Here is a 13,746-nt window from a genome sequence, read left to right as displayed (position 1 = left end):
TTCTCATTCTTTCCCTCACAGGAAGATGTATAAACTTGGGCCAGACCCTTGACCTCACTGGTTCCTTACCTGGAGGCCATGGATCACCAGCTTCACAAAGCATGGGGCTTTGTGAAGACTAATGAAGTCATATTTGTAAACTACCTGCACACTGAAGAGCACTGAATGACCAGGGCACTCCACACACAACTAGAGGCAGAGTACACTGATGGCCATCCCCCACAGGAGATGATTCTTAATGAATGTAAGCAAGCAGAAGCAGGAGCCCAGCCCTCAGGGATGGCCAACAGGGTGCCAGCCACTGCATTTGTTCAGTGCTTTCAGCCTTTACTGAATTGCAAAACTTTTTCCAAATAGCAATTTGTACTGAAGCCTTGGACTTAAAAGGGAGAACCTGCAGAATAGCTCTGGTGGAAACATGGGTGGAGGTTCACAGGATTCTCAGATTCTCCTCCTCTTCACTCCCCTCCTCCCACTTCCCCATTCCCATAGCCAGCACTTTCAAGAGCCAAGTTCAAAAAACTCCTGTACTTCCAGGCATGGTGGTGCAGGCTTGTAGTCCCAGCACTCAGGAGGCTGAGGCAAGAGGATCATGAGTTCAAGTCCAGCCTAGGCTACATAATGAAACCCTGTTTTAAAAATAAATAAATAAATAACCTCCTTTACCAAGCTTTCTGTCTTAAAGGTGCCTTCTCACTTTGGCCAATCTTTAATGGCCACCCCTACCATGACCACAAAAAGTCACACATTTCCAGCCAAAGACATCTTGATACTTCAGGCACCTCTGATACACTGCAAATTACACCATTCCTCACAAAGGTCCAAGATAGGTTTGCCTAATATTGACTTCTGGTTTCTTCTGTTCTGTGGATTAGAAAGCACTTTTGTTTGTTTTCTTTGTGGTACTGACATTTGAACTCAGGGTTTTGCACTTGCTAGGCAGGTGCTGTACCAAGCCTTCTGTCCTAGAAAGCAGTTTGGAAGGGATTGAAAGTTCTTATGGGTAAGAAATAGCCATATAGTATACAAATTTTAAAAAAAGAGAGAGAGAGATTAATGTCTTTTCATTTTTAAAACAAAGAAGTTTCCAGGGATAGATCCTAACAAAATCCAGGAGAAAATATATAGCTACTGAATAATTCACAGATGGCAAAGACAACTTGTCATACACTGTCATTATTATTATGAAAGCCTCTTTGTGTGCGAACTTGGGGTGGGACTCCATTTCCATTCTATTTACTACAAAGCACCTTGCCTGGAATATTCCTAAAGTTACTGAAGGTTCTCTTTACACTGCCACACTATGTTCAGCTCTCAGGCTATCTTGGAAACTGCCACCTGGCTAGTACTGCCCCCCATCCCCCCAGCCTTCTTCCCCAGGGTATGGAAGCACTATCTGGAAGGGGCTGTGCCATTGGGCAAAGGCAGCCCCATTATCATCTACTTAATTTGGAAGATTCACACAAATACTCTGGTGCACAGATAACTGAACTATTATGCCTTCTAGCTATCTTTTTCAGCCAAACAATGGACAGTTGGTGTCCCAAATGGTGATTTTTGTGACACACAAGCCTGGATTCTTGCAGTCTAACCTAGTTGTTAGTGCAGCCAGTAGCCAAACAGGAAAACCCTTACCTGCCTGGCCCCAAGCTCCTGTGCATATTCATAAGGGAGAGAAACAAATTTCAAATTGTGTGTTCATTTCATAAAATACATCAGGCAAGTGGAGAATTGATTATGTAAATCTTCATCTGGTCTGTTTACTCTGCCTATTTCCAAATTGTTTGGTAAATGAGCTTTGTAAACCCATCATTTATTGGTCACCAAAGTCACCTAACAATGAGTGCCCATCTAATCATTGCCCAAACACTACTCTCAAAGGCCTTTTTTTTTTTTAATCCTTAAATACTCCAGAGGCTTCATATCACTAAGAAACAATTCCCCCTTTCTCAGCCTCTCCTTCCTTCTTTCAGATAAGTGCTGGGGTGATTGTTCTCAGTGCAATCTTCCATCCAGGTCTGGCCTTATCACCCAGCAGCTTCAGAAGGCCCAGATCCGCAGACAGTGGTGAATGGCTGTCCGTGCCCATAGTGTAAGCACACTGTCCATCTTGCTTGAACTGTTTTCACCCTCTACTTTTGGAAAATGTCCAGGCTGGGCCTGTGTTTACGTCAGAGCAGCACCAATTCCAAACACCACCTCCAGGGTTTTATACAGGTTTTAAACACATTCCTGTAGGCAGGTCAGCTGGAGTGAGTAAGAGGCCTTCCAGTAAACCTTGACTTCACTTTGTCATTCTTATTATCAAGAGGCACTGATATCCTTTTTGCTCATCTCCTAGGTATTTTTTTTTAATTCAGGCAGAAACTTGGCTAATAGGCCCTTGCATTACTGCACTCATTGTCTTCAGAATAGCCTATCTGTAAAGGCTTCTGCTCTCGTAGGTGGCTATGGGTTGTTCTGTTTTCTACCTTCCCCTTTGGCTTTAAGATCATAAAGTCCTTTGTTTATATTTTCAGATCTAAACAGGACTCTTACCTTGTTAAACTTGTTTTTGATTAGTCCACCTGCTATTCAATTAATCCCTTGGCTTAGAGTGTAATGGGGCTTAGAAAATTGTAAAAGGCAGGCACATGTAAGTCAGAAAGTAAGAGAGACAGAACTACGAGGCCGTCAAAAAGAAACCTCGACACAGGAAACTTCAAAATGATTTCTGAATATAAAGTAAATATATCATTACTTAAGGATTGAAAGTCTCCTGATTTAGTAATAATCGTCAAGGCACATGGTAAATTATTATTTTCCCGAATGAGTACACCAAACTAATGCCCTACCCTAAGCATCACGAACCTTGGCTGGATTTTCTTAGGCATCTGAAATACAACATAGGGGGCTGGCTTGTATTTCAGAGTGGCTCAAGTGGTAGAGCACCTGCTAAGCAAGCATGAGACCCTGAGTTCAAACCCCAGTACTGCCAAAAGAAAAAGAAGAAAATGAAATGTAAGGTAGAATTGAAAACAAATACCCTTATCCTGGGTTGGTAGAGTGGCTCAAGCTGTAAGAGCACCTGCCTGGCAAGCATGAGGCCCTGAGTTCAAACCCCAGTACCAACAAAAAAACCCTCACCTGCATACACTATACATTCATGTACTGAAAAGAAGGTTCCATGGGATGAGTCTTTACTTTCTGATTACAAAATACACAAGTAAAACAACTTAAAAACAATAAAGAAACTATAAGTGTAGTTTTGTCAATACAGAGAATACTACTTCAGTTTAAAAAAAAATCCATAGCACTTTGAAGCAGAGGATTCAAACCTAATTTAAAGGAAATGAAATTCAGGTTAACAGCAAGTCATACCACCTTTCCTAATGCCAGTCCTTCCCTCCAAACCACACAAAGGACCCGATCCAGAGCTAAGACAGCATTGACAAGGGGGCCGTATGGATGGCAGTGCTCTAAAACTCAAACAGGAGAACAGGGGAATAGATCTTACGGAAGCCTTTCTGGGACAAGCAAGTGTGGGTGTTTCTAGAAGTAAAGCCTCTGCAATTAGAGTAATTAGGTCCTTAGCCTCAATAATAGCTCTGACTTAACACAGGTGCTAATTAATCTGCAAGAAGGTGCATGAGGGGGAGGGTAGGTGGAAGCCAGGAAAAGATCAGAAGAAATGGACAGGTACATGCCACAGGAATCTCAGGCAGAACTGTTCTGTAGGGCAGCACAGAAAGCAGACCTCCTACTCACCTGTCTGTAGGATGAGGACAACAGATACTGGCTGGCCTGTGGCCTTTGTCCCAGCCCTGAACAAAGGGGGAAGGCTTGGTAGCCTGACCAGGGAATGCATTAAATCCATTATGGTGGAAGAGCTGGCTGGAGTGACAGAGGTGACTTCAGTAGAGGTTTCCAAAATTCACTAATTATGTGGAAAGATCGGACTGAGTAGTTTAAAGCCGCCAGCACAAATCAGGAATGGTGATCCAAACCCTCTTAGCCATTCATTTTTAGGCACCTATTAAGATCCCATTTTTAACTCCTCTTTTTGAATTAGTAGTAGGACTCAATTACTTTCCTGCTATATTTGAGCTTTAGAAACTCAAAACCATACTGTTTAAAAAAAAGGTTATAAAAAAAAATCACAGTTTACTATCACATAACATGACGTATCCATAAGCAAATAAAACTAGGCGTACCACCTATGCACCTAACTAAAACTGGATTTATAAAAAAAAACAAAAAACTTCCAACTCTGTTGCTCTCTTTCCTTGTCTAATAAATAAAAGAAAGAACGAGTCAGCAGAAATAAGTCTGTTGGCCAAGTTATGACTTAGGTAACACTTACCTTTCAGCTGGTTACAAGTCTCAGGGATGAGATTCTTCAGGGAGAAGCACAAAACCCCTCTGCCACCAAGAGTCCTCATGGTCTGGAGGCAGGGAGGCCATCTCTAGCTAGCCTTTACCCCCACCCCTGCTAAGCACTGCCCCAACCTGCAGCAGAACAGCACAGGCCTCCAGCCCTGCAGGCCAGAAACAAAGGGCAGTGGAGTTCCTGGGCTAAGTGCAGAGTGAATTCCCTCTGCACAGAGCTATTTAAAGAGGTGGTGCCTGCTGGACAAACACTGCCTCCTTCAGAGGCTTCCTGTTTGTGTCTCAGCTCCAACTTCCATCCATTTCCTAAGGAAGACTGCTGGTGCAATCAGCCTGGAGGAGCTGAGATCTGTACAAATCCAGGCAGAGTTAGAGGATGATTTTTAAAAACAGGTTTCTCCTTCCTTCTTTCTCTCCACTAAGCAGATGGGGGCTTTATGAGAAGCACTTTAAAGTCAAAAGCAAAAACTGGATCTATGGTGATTTAATAAAAGTGCTTCAGAAACTTTTCCGTGAAACACAGAAATAAATCGTGAGTGATTGATCTAGTATATGTCAACCAATAATGCAGAGAAACATGCGATTTATGTTCAGAATAGCAAGAGTTTGATTCCAAAAGGCTCTGCCACTGCTTAGATTTGAGGCCTTCAGAAATTCACACTCTCTGTCTGGGCCTCAATTTTTTCATCTGAGTAAACAAGTCTACTAATACCCACTTTATAGAGCTATTCTGAGAACTATTAACATGGCATAAAGACCCCACATAAAAAACATTATATGAAAGTCAGATCAGAGGAAAAGTGGGTGCTTGGCATGCAGGTGGTTCTGGGTTCGAATCCTCAGCACCATAAAAAAAAGAAAAAAGTTAGATCAGGCTATTGTTAAATCTTGTTATTCAATTTCCTGACTATCACACAATTATCAGACACTAGTAGTTAGGGAAAAGAGTTAACATATTTCCTCTCCAAAATTATATTAAGCAGGTAGGGATGTAGCTCAGTAGTACCATGCTTGTCTTGTGTGTTCAAGGCCCTGGGTTCAATCCCTAGCATGATGAAAAAAAAGAAAAAAATATATATTATGCATGCATCTGTTTGCTTGTGGGTTATCTGACTTATCCAGGAGCACCTAGGGTGCAAGTGAGGTAGAAACTTCATTTGTTATGTTATTTATTTCCAGTGCCAAGAACTTTACTTGGCATATATTAACATATAATAAATATTTAAGTGAATAACTAGATAAATGCATAATTTTTGACAAAGTCAAGCCTAATGTTCTCAGACAGTAAGCTGACACAAATATAAACATTTCAAATCTGAAATGCTCCAAAATTTGAAACTTTTTGAGCAGCACTCCAATTTGCATTTCTAATTTCAGATTTTCAGATTAGGGATGCTTAAGTGGTAAAATCTATGTAAATATTCCAAAATCTGAAATCTAAAACATGAGATCAGATCCTAAGCATTTTAGATAGGGGATGAATCAATGTCTAATTCATTCACTTATTGGATTCGTGAATGAATACAATGTTACAGAGAAACATCCAAAGGGAAATGCAGTGAAATTGAATTTTAAGACTAGCTGAAGCCAGGCACTGGTGGCTCCAGCCTATATCCTAGCTATATGGGAGGCTGAGATCAGGAGGATTCTCAGTTTGAGGCCTGACTGGGCAAACAGTTTGAAAAACTTCATCTCCAAAATCACCAGAGCAAAATGGACTGGAGGCATGGCTCAAGCCATAGAGTGTCTGCTTTGCAAGTGCAAAGCTCTGAGTTCAAACACCAGTTCCACAAAAAAAAGAAAAAAAGACAAGTTGGAGTCCTTGAGAACAGCTGTGATAAACAGGACTGCATGTTCTGTTGGGTTGCCCTGTTCAAACACATGAACTTCTCACAAAGTAAATGTTGGGTACAATATTTACTATAAATTAATTCTGAAAAACTATAGTTTTGTTTAGAGTATACCTAAAAACTGTTCCTTCAGCCTGCTTCTGAGAAACATGGAAACTCTCTTTCCTCTATTGTTCTTTTAATCCAAGCTTGGTGACAGTGGAGCTCATTGATTTTTTTAAAAAGCATTACCCAGCCAGGAAGGATAAAGACATGTGTTCCTTTGTGGTTCTCATGATCCAACTACTAATGTTTAATAAAGGTTGCCGGAAGCCAGAAAAACCTGAAAGATGTAAAGCACTGTGTTTCATGTGGGACTGTCACTTTATTGTCTGAATCCAGTAGGATGTAGGGGCTAGGATCCATTCCTTCATGGCTGTTCATTCACTTCCATGTGTAAGTGACTAGTGGATATTTGTCTATCTTACAAAATTACCAAGAGAAGAAAAGATCAGGTGAATACAATTCCCTCCTGCTTCTAAGGTGCTCTCTTGCTTTACCTGAGAACAAGAAACTTCCATGCCTCTTTTCTTTTTCTCTCTACCTGGCTCTCACTTCTTAGACAGGACAAGAGCTAGCCTACTACAGATCTTCTTGCAAGCTTCATAATGGAAAATAAAGATTTGAAGTTGCTCACTCTGAAAGATGTCAGTTTAGTTCCTAAATACAGAGATTAGTTTTACTCCTCTTGAATGTGAATGTTCTCTAGATTTTGGCCAATGACAATGAATCTCTGAAGAACAGAGTGACAGTCAAATCAAAGCAGAATGGCTAGGGCTGGGGAGTGTGGCCCACTAGGAGAGCATTTGCCTAGCATCTCAAGGCCTGGGCTCCATCCCAACACCCCAAAACAACAAAATCCCAAACACAGCACTAACCATCTTTAACAAGTACCTATTCTCTTCCTGCTTTTCTGAACTCAAAGTTTCTCCAAATCCTTCCCCCTACCTCTCTGCTGATTCAGCTGCCCCAGTGCTGGAGGCAGTTTTTAATTAAATAATTAAAGATTGGAAGAAGCACACAAGGAGATTTTTAACAGCTCCCAGCAGGCAGGCTTCTCACCTTACATTCAGCCTCTGGCCTGACAAATGCCAGTCCACACAAAGATTATGAATTCAACTCTACAGGGTTTATCAGATCCAGCTTTCATGCCTCCAGAAACACACACATCTGACCCAGAAGAAGTAGGAGGGGGATGGATGGTGCAGACTGCCATCCAATAGGCAAGGTTTTTTGTTTTTGTCTACTCTTAGGATCACCCAGAAGCTCTGATTCTCCCTCTGGGGATGCTGACATACCTCCAGCTAGTTCCTGTAGAATTGCTTTACAGCCTCTGACATTGACAGACTTAATCAAGATATCACCTACTACCAAATAAAAAGATAACTTAAAGCTACTAGTCAGAGGGTCCTGTGCTATTTCCATCATCATTTTAGCCTATATATCTTACTTTAATAAAACTTATCTAACAGTTGCTAATTGTTTAGCATTGCTAACATCTGTTAATATTTTCTACAGAGCACATAAAAATCAGTCTTGGAAGAGAAGACAATTTTTATAGGTATGACTAAAAAGAACAAATACCAAAGAACACATTATTCCCAGATCTGCAATTACTACGTATGTACACTTCACAAAAAAAAAAAAAACTATTTTTATCTTGTTCCCATCTGATTTTTTTAAAAGGTAGAGACTCCAATAACTATTATTTTTGAGAAATAACGTAAGTAAAATGTTAATCTTAATAAGGAACTATGCTGATTATAAGTTAATTCCAAGAGTTAAGGGCAATTTCTCCTCCAAAATGAATAATAAAAGGAGACAGTATTTCTTCCCTCTTTTCTCCCTATGTGTTATGGGCAAATGTTCTGTTGTGTGCTTATGAAGACACTAGATATAAGCACAGGGTTCCTAAATCAATTCCAAAGCTGATAAGACATGCAATGAAAAAACCACAGGACAAAGGAAGCATGTAGTAAAGAAGGAAATACAGTCCACATAAAAATGCAGAGAACAACATGGAAGAGCATAGGTTCAAATCCTGGTTGGCCATTTACTAGCTGTGAGATCTCAGGCAAATGTCTTACTCTGTCTAAGCTATGCTCTCCTCATGGGTAAAACAGAGATGGTAGTACTGACCTCACAGAGTCATGATGAAAACTGAATGAATTATGAACGCAAATCCCCTAACACGGTGCCTAGAGTTTGGGTGTCCTCAACAGATGGCTCTGAAGCAGAAGACAAAGATTAAAGAAATACTCAAAGTGCCACAGATATTCAAAGGGGAAAGAAAATTCACACCCACACATGAAATAAGAGATACAGAGTTTTCCAGCTGGGAAATAGCTTTCTTGAACTTGGCTTGGTTTGGATGGACGTGACATCCTTCACCTTCATGCATGATGTGTGAAAGATGATTTGGGAATGAGTGCCCAGAGAGAGCAGGAGCCACAAATCACCCCTTATCTCCCAAATGTTAGACCCCTTCCTTTCTGGGATGTCCAACCATGGACCTGGGTACAATGGAAGCATGGACTGATCCTGTGTAGTCAATGCTTTGGAGTCTCTTCTGTCCTTCACTCAAAATTGTTTCTCTCTGAATACTAATAAGTGGTGACCCTCATGGCCAGGAGAAAACACTCAGAATATCCTGAAACTGTTGGTGGCCGGGATGGATTAACTGGGGTTGGATCAGCCTTCCTGCTACAATCAGAACACTTCATTAACTCTACAAAACCTGTTTGTGGATATCAGACAGAGGAAGCATAAGATATGATCCCTAGAGAAAGTCCTACTAAAAGTTAGTTATCATATCCTCCTGTGCTCAGACTGCAGGGTGGCAAGAGAAAACCCAAGAACATTGGGGTGTCATCAAGTTAAAAAGACATAGAACACAGACCTGGGAGGTTTAAAAGTACCCAACAGGAAGGAGTTTTGCAGAAATAGAGCTCAAGAAATCCATATGGAGGTTCCCTTGAGTTTGTTGCTGAATATTAAGACACACATGTACAGGATCTAAAGTCAAAAACTTCCCAGTTCCCCAAGGACTGAGAGACATTTGAGTTTGGACCAGTCAGAACAGAAAGTCTTTGTTGAGAATTTGGGACCTTAGGTCATGATCCCAGCAGTTTCCCACTTTCCTAAAAGCTAAATCAGCCCTTGAAGTAAAGGTTATTACAGACCTGCCCTGACAGAACTTAGAAGATAGGGCAATAAAAACCTTGCACCAAAACAACAACAGGAACAACAACAAAATGACAGGTCCAGCACTCAATCAAAACTTCCTGTACCTGCAAAGAAGCAATGAAATTGAGACACAGACTTAGACATGACAGCGCTGAGGAATTTATCCAGAGAGACATTAAATGCGGTCAATACCTAAGAATTTAAAAAGAACACTATCAGGGGACAAATAAAAGATTTAAAAGATTCGAAACTTTCTGGAGATGAAAAAAAAATAAGTAAAATGGAGGATATGGTAGATGTACTCATCATCAGCACACTGATTATCTGACAAACAAGCGAACAAAAATGCATTAATTAACTTCAAAACAAGATCGATCAATTTGAAGATAAAATTATCTACGAAATACCCAAACTGAAACGCACAGAAGAAAAAAAAACTGAACAGGGCCCCAGTGACCTGTGGGACAACACAGGCTGATATATTACACACGTTCCAGGAGTCCTGGGATGGAGGCTTGGGGCAGAAAACTGATTTTAAAACATAGTGGTTGAAATTTTTCCAAATCTGTTGAAAACTGTAAATCACAGAATGAAGAAACTCAATGAACTCCAAAGAAAGATAACACGAAACCACAGGCAAGTATATCATGATGTACTTGCTGAAAAACAGAGATGAGAAAGTATTAAAAGCAGCAGTGTAGAAAAACAGATATAATATGTGCAGAAGGACAATAAGAAACAGTAGAATGACATCTTTAAAGGGCTGAAAAGAAAAGCATGGTCTAGAATTCTATATCCATTGAAATTAGCCTTCAGAAATGAAGGCTAGATAAATACTTTTTTAGACAAACAAAACCACAGAGAATTTTTGGGCAGCCGATCTGCACTTTAAAAATGTTAGAGCAAGTTTTTCCAAGCAGAAAGAAAATAATACCAGATGGAAATTCAGACTTACTCAAAAGAACGTAATGGATGGAGTACTGTGAATATGTGGATGCATATAGAAGAAACGATCCCCTTACTTTTTATTTCTTGTAAAATAAAATTGACTGTTTAAAACACCAAGAACAATGTATTATGAGGTGTATTACATAAGTAATAAGTAAAATGTGTGAAAACAACAGCAAAAAGAACAAGAAGAAGACAATGAAATGAGGTCACAAATTCTTACATTATACATGGAATGATATTATATGAAAGTGAAAAGTGACAAGATAAAAATGGCATATTGTAAACTTTGGAGCAAGTGCTAAGAGTAATGCACGGTGAACTGTAAAAGAAGGGCAAACAACAACAAAAGAAAAAAAAAGGGAGAACAAACAAACCACAAGTAATTCAGAAGGTCAGAACGGAAGGAGAAAATAGAGAGAGAGCAGATGGGGTAGACAGTGTAGCAAGGCAGTAGACTAAATCCAGGCTTACATGCTGTTTATAAGAAACTGGAACTAGGAAGACAGTATTGAACTGTGGAAGGGAACATGTGGCCTATGACATACCACATGCAAACACTAACTGTCAAAGCTGGGATGGCGATATTGATTCAGACACAGCAGGCTTCGCTGACCTGAGTGAAGCAGGTTTGCAGACTGAATGGAAGGTCCAGGAGACTTCCTGGGGAAAGATAAGGGTAAGTGAGAGAGTGACTGGGCACAAGAAGGCCTCAACACGTGGATGAAGATCTGACACCTGTGAACCGAGAGAGGGAAGAGATGATTTGGGTGGAAGAATTTTAGGTCTGAACATGAAATCTCCCCCATGGGCTCATTGTGTTGAAGCTTGGTTCCCGGATGGTGGCATGAAAACAGGAGGTGAGGCCTGGTAGGAGGAAGTAGGTCACTACATGTGTGTCCTTAGAGATGTATCTTCCAGTGGCTCCTTCCTGGATCCCTCTCTTTACTTCTGTGCATCCATGAGGTGAGCAACTCGGCTCTGCCACATGCTCCCCGCCATGGTGTTCTGTCTCAGCACAGGCAGAGGGAGCCAAGTGGCCATGGACTGAAACCTTTGAAGTCGTGAGCCAAAATAAATCTTTCCTCTTTCTAAAGTTACTTCCTCAGGTATTTGTCACAGTAATGAAAAGTCTGACTAACACAAAGCGGTTTCAATATGTGGTGCAGTTCCCCAAAGTCTCAGTCAGCAGAGACTGGCCACAGAAAGAGCTGGTGCTGGGCAGAAATGGCCCCGCTCTAAGCTCTGATGCCATGCTGGGCTCAGTCACATCCTCGGGAAGCACATCCTCTGTGAGAACACCGGGGCAGACCACGCAGTGGGATGACTGAGGCTGAGGCCAAATGTACCACTTTTGGGAAATGAAGTCTGCACAGCACAATTCCACAGTCGCTACAACTTCAGAACAAGGGATGTGACTGAAGAAGAAGAGGAATATTTCGTCACGATGAAGGGCTCAATTCATAAAGAGAAACTAATAACCTGACTGCGTACACACGAGCATAGGCCTTCAGAATGTTTGAAGCAAAATCTGCACAAATAGCAAGTTCAGCACTTCCCTTTCACCAAAGAAGTAGACAGAAAATCTGGGAAAAACATAGAAAATGTATAGCATCACTCACATGTACGTGACAGATATTTATAGACTGTGTCCACCCAAAAAACGGGACTCACATGCTTTTTAGGCTTACAGGGAACATCACCAAGATAAATCAGACTCCAGGTCATACAAGAAGCCTCAAATTTCAAAGGATTTAACTCATGCAATGTATAAACTTTGACCACAACAGAATTAAATGCATACAAAGATTCTTACTTAGAAAACCCCCAAATATTGTCAATTAAATAACATACTTTTAAATAACCTGGAAGTCAAAGAAGAAATTCCAAGGAAAATTAGAAAATATTTTGAGCTGAATAATAAAGAAAACTACAATATATCAATATATACAGGATGCAGCTAAATCAATACTTGAGGGAATTTTATAGCAATAAATGCTTATATTAGGCAGAAAAGAGTTTTTAAAAAGTCAATGATCTAAGCTTTACCTTAGAAAAGCTCATAACATGATGAATTAAATCCAAAGTAATTAGAGTCTAAGAAATAACTAAGACATAAGAAAGAATCAGTAAAAGACAGGCAAACGATAGAAAAAAAATATTTGCCAGGCACCGGTGGCTCATGCAGAGATCAGGAGGATCGTGATTCAAAGCCTGGGCAAATAGTTCGTGAGAACTTCTCTCAAAAAAACATATCACAAAAAGTGCTGATGAAGTGGCTCAAGGTATAGGCCCCGAGTTCAAACCCCAGTCCACCAAAAAAATTTTAAAAATTTTAAAATAAAGAAATGAAATATTCAAAAAGCCTAAAACTGATAAATTTATAGGTAGACTTGATGGAGAAAAAAGGAGAAAAGACAAAAGTGACTAGTATCAGAAATGAAAAACAGAAAATAGTCCCTAAAAATCCTACAGATAGAAAATAGATGCTATTGGATATCATGAACAACTTCATGCAGAGGAATTCAAAAGCTTCTATGAAATAGATACATTCCTTGAAGATCAATGACTAGAACTGACAGACGATGAAATGGAATCTACCCACATTTATTAAAGAAATTGAACTCATAATGTAAAACCTTCTCACAAAGAAAACTGCAGGCTCAGATGGCCTCACTGACATGCTGTCAAATCTTTAAGGAAAAAATAGTATCAAACCACACAGAAAATCGAGGTAAAGGAAACTCCTTTCAATTCATTGTAAGAAACTAGGATTATCTTACCTTATCAACAAAACCATACAAAGACATTAAAACAAAAACTGACAGTTTGACATTTTTATGAATATACACAGAAATCTTCAACAAAGCATTAGCAAATCAAATGCAGTACTAACTGATGGCATTGGCCTGACTGCTGAAATCCACAGCAATAATTACTGTTGAGTCCTGTTTTTTCTTTACATCACCATAAGTCGTCTATAAGAAATGAAGGCTTGAGTTTGTACTAGCCCCCTGGCTTAAACTCAGTAGTATATCGTTCTTAATTAAGCAAGCTATAACACTACTTGAGAATGCAGTAATATGACTCACACACCTCGTACATACCAACAACCTCTGATTTTCTAAAGTTAGCACCTTTCTTAACAGGTAGGTCAGAGTAGACCAAGAAGTAAGTCCAATAATTGAAGACTTGAGTTAATTAGACATAGAGATTGAAAATAGAAGATCTGATTGACTTGAATTCTAAGGCAGGCTTAAAAGCAGAATCTAGTTGGGCACCGGTAGTCACACTTATAATCCTGGTTACTTGGGAAGCTGAGATCAGAAGGACCGTGGCTCAAAGCCAGCCTGGG

The 13,746-nt window shown here is 40.1% G+C and overlaps 1 protein-coding gene across 3 annotated transcripts in view; it reads right to left on the bottom strand.

Moving 5' to 3' along the window:
- Arhgap28 (Rho GTPase activating protein 28) overlaps positions 1 to 13,746 on the bottom strand; it is a 175,619-nt gene that overhangs the window by 122,261 nt on the left and 39,612 nt on the right. Inside the window, exon 1 of one of the 3 annotated variants that reach the window (XM_020185711.2) lies at positions 4,343 to 5,631. The exons of the other annotated variants lie outside the window; for them this stretch is intronic. The gene's annotated coding sequence lies outside the window, so the exon portion shown is untranslated. Of the gene's footprint in view, positions 1 to 4,342; positions 5,632 to 13,746 lie in introns of those variants that run through there. 3 annotated transcript variants of the gene reach the window in all.

Source organism: Castor canadensis, chromosome 4 (assembly GCF_047511655.1).
Source record: "Castor canadensis chromosome 4, mCasCan1.hap1v2, whole genome shotgun sequence".
Lineage (NCBI taxonomy): Eukaryota > Metazoa > Chordata > Mammalia > Rodentia > Castoridae > Castor > Castor canadensis.
The sequence above is the reverse complement of the archived record's forward strand: the minus strand, read 5'-3'. Positions and strand labels throughout refer to the sequence as shown.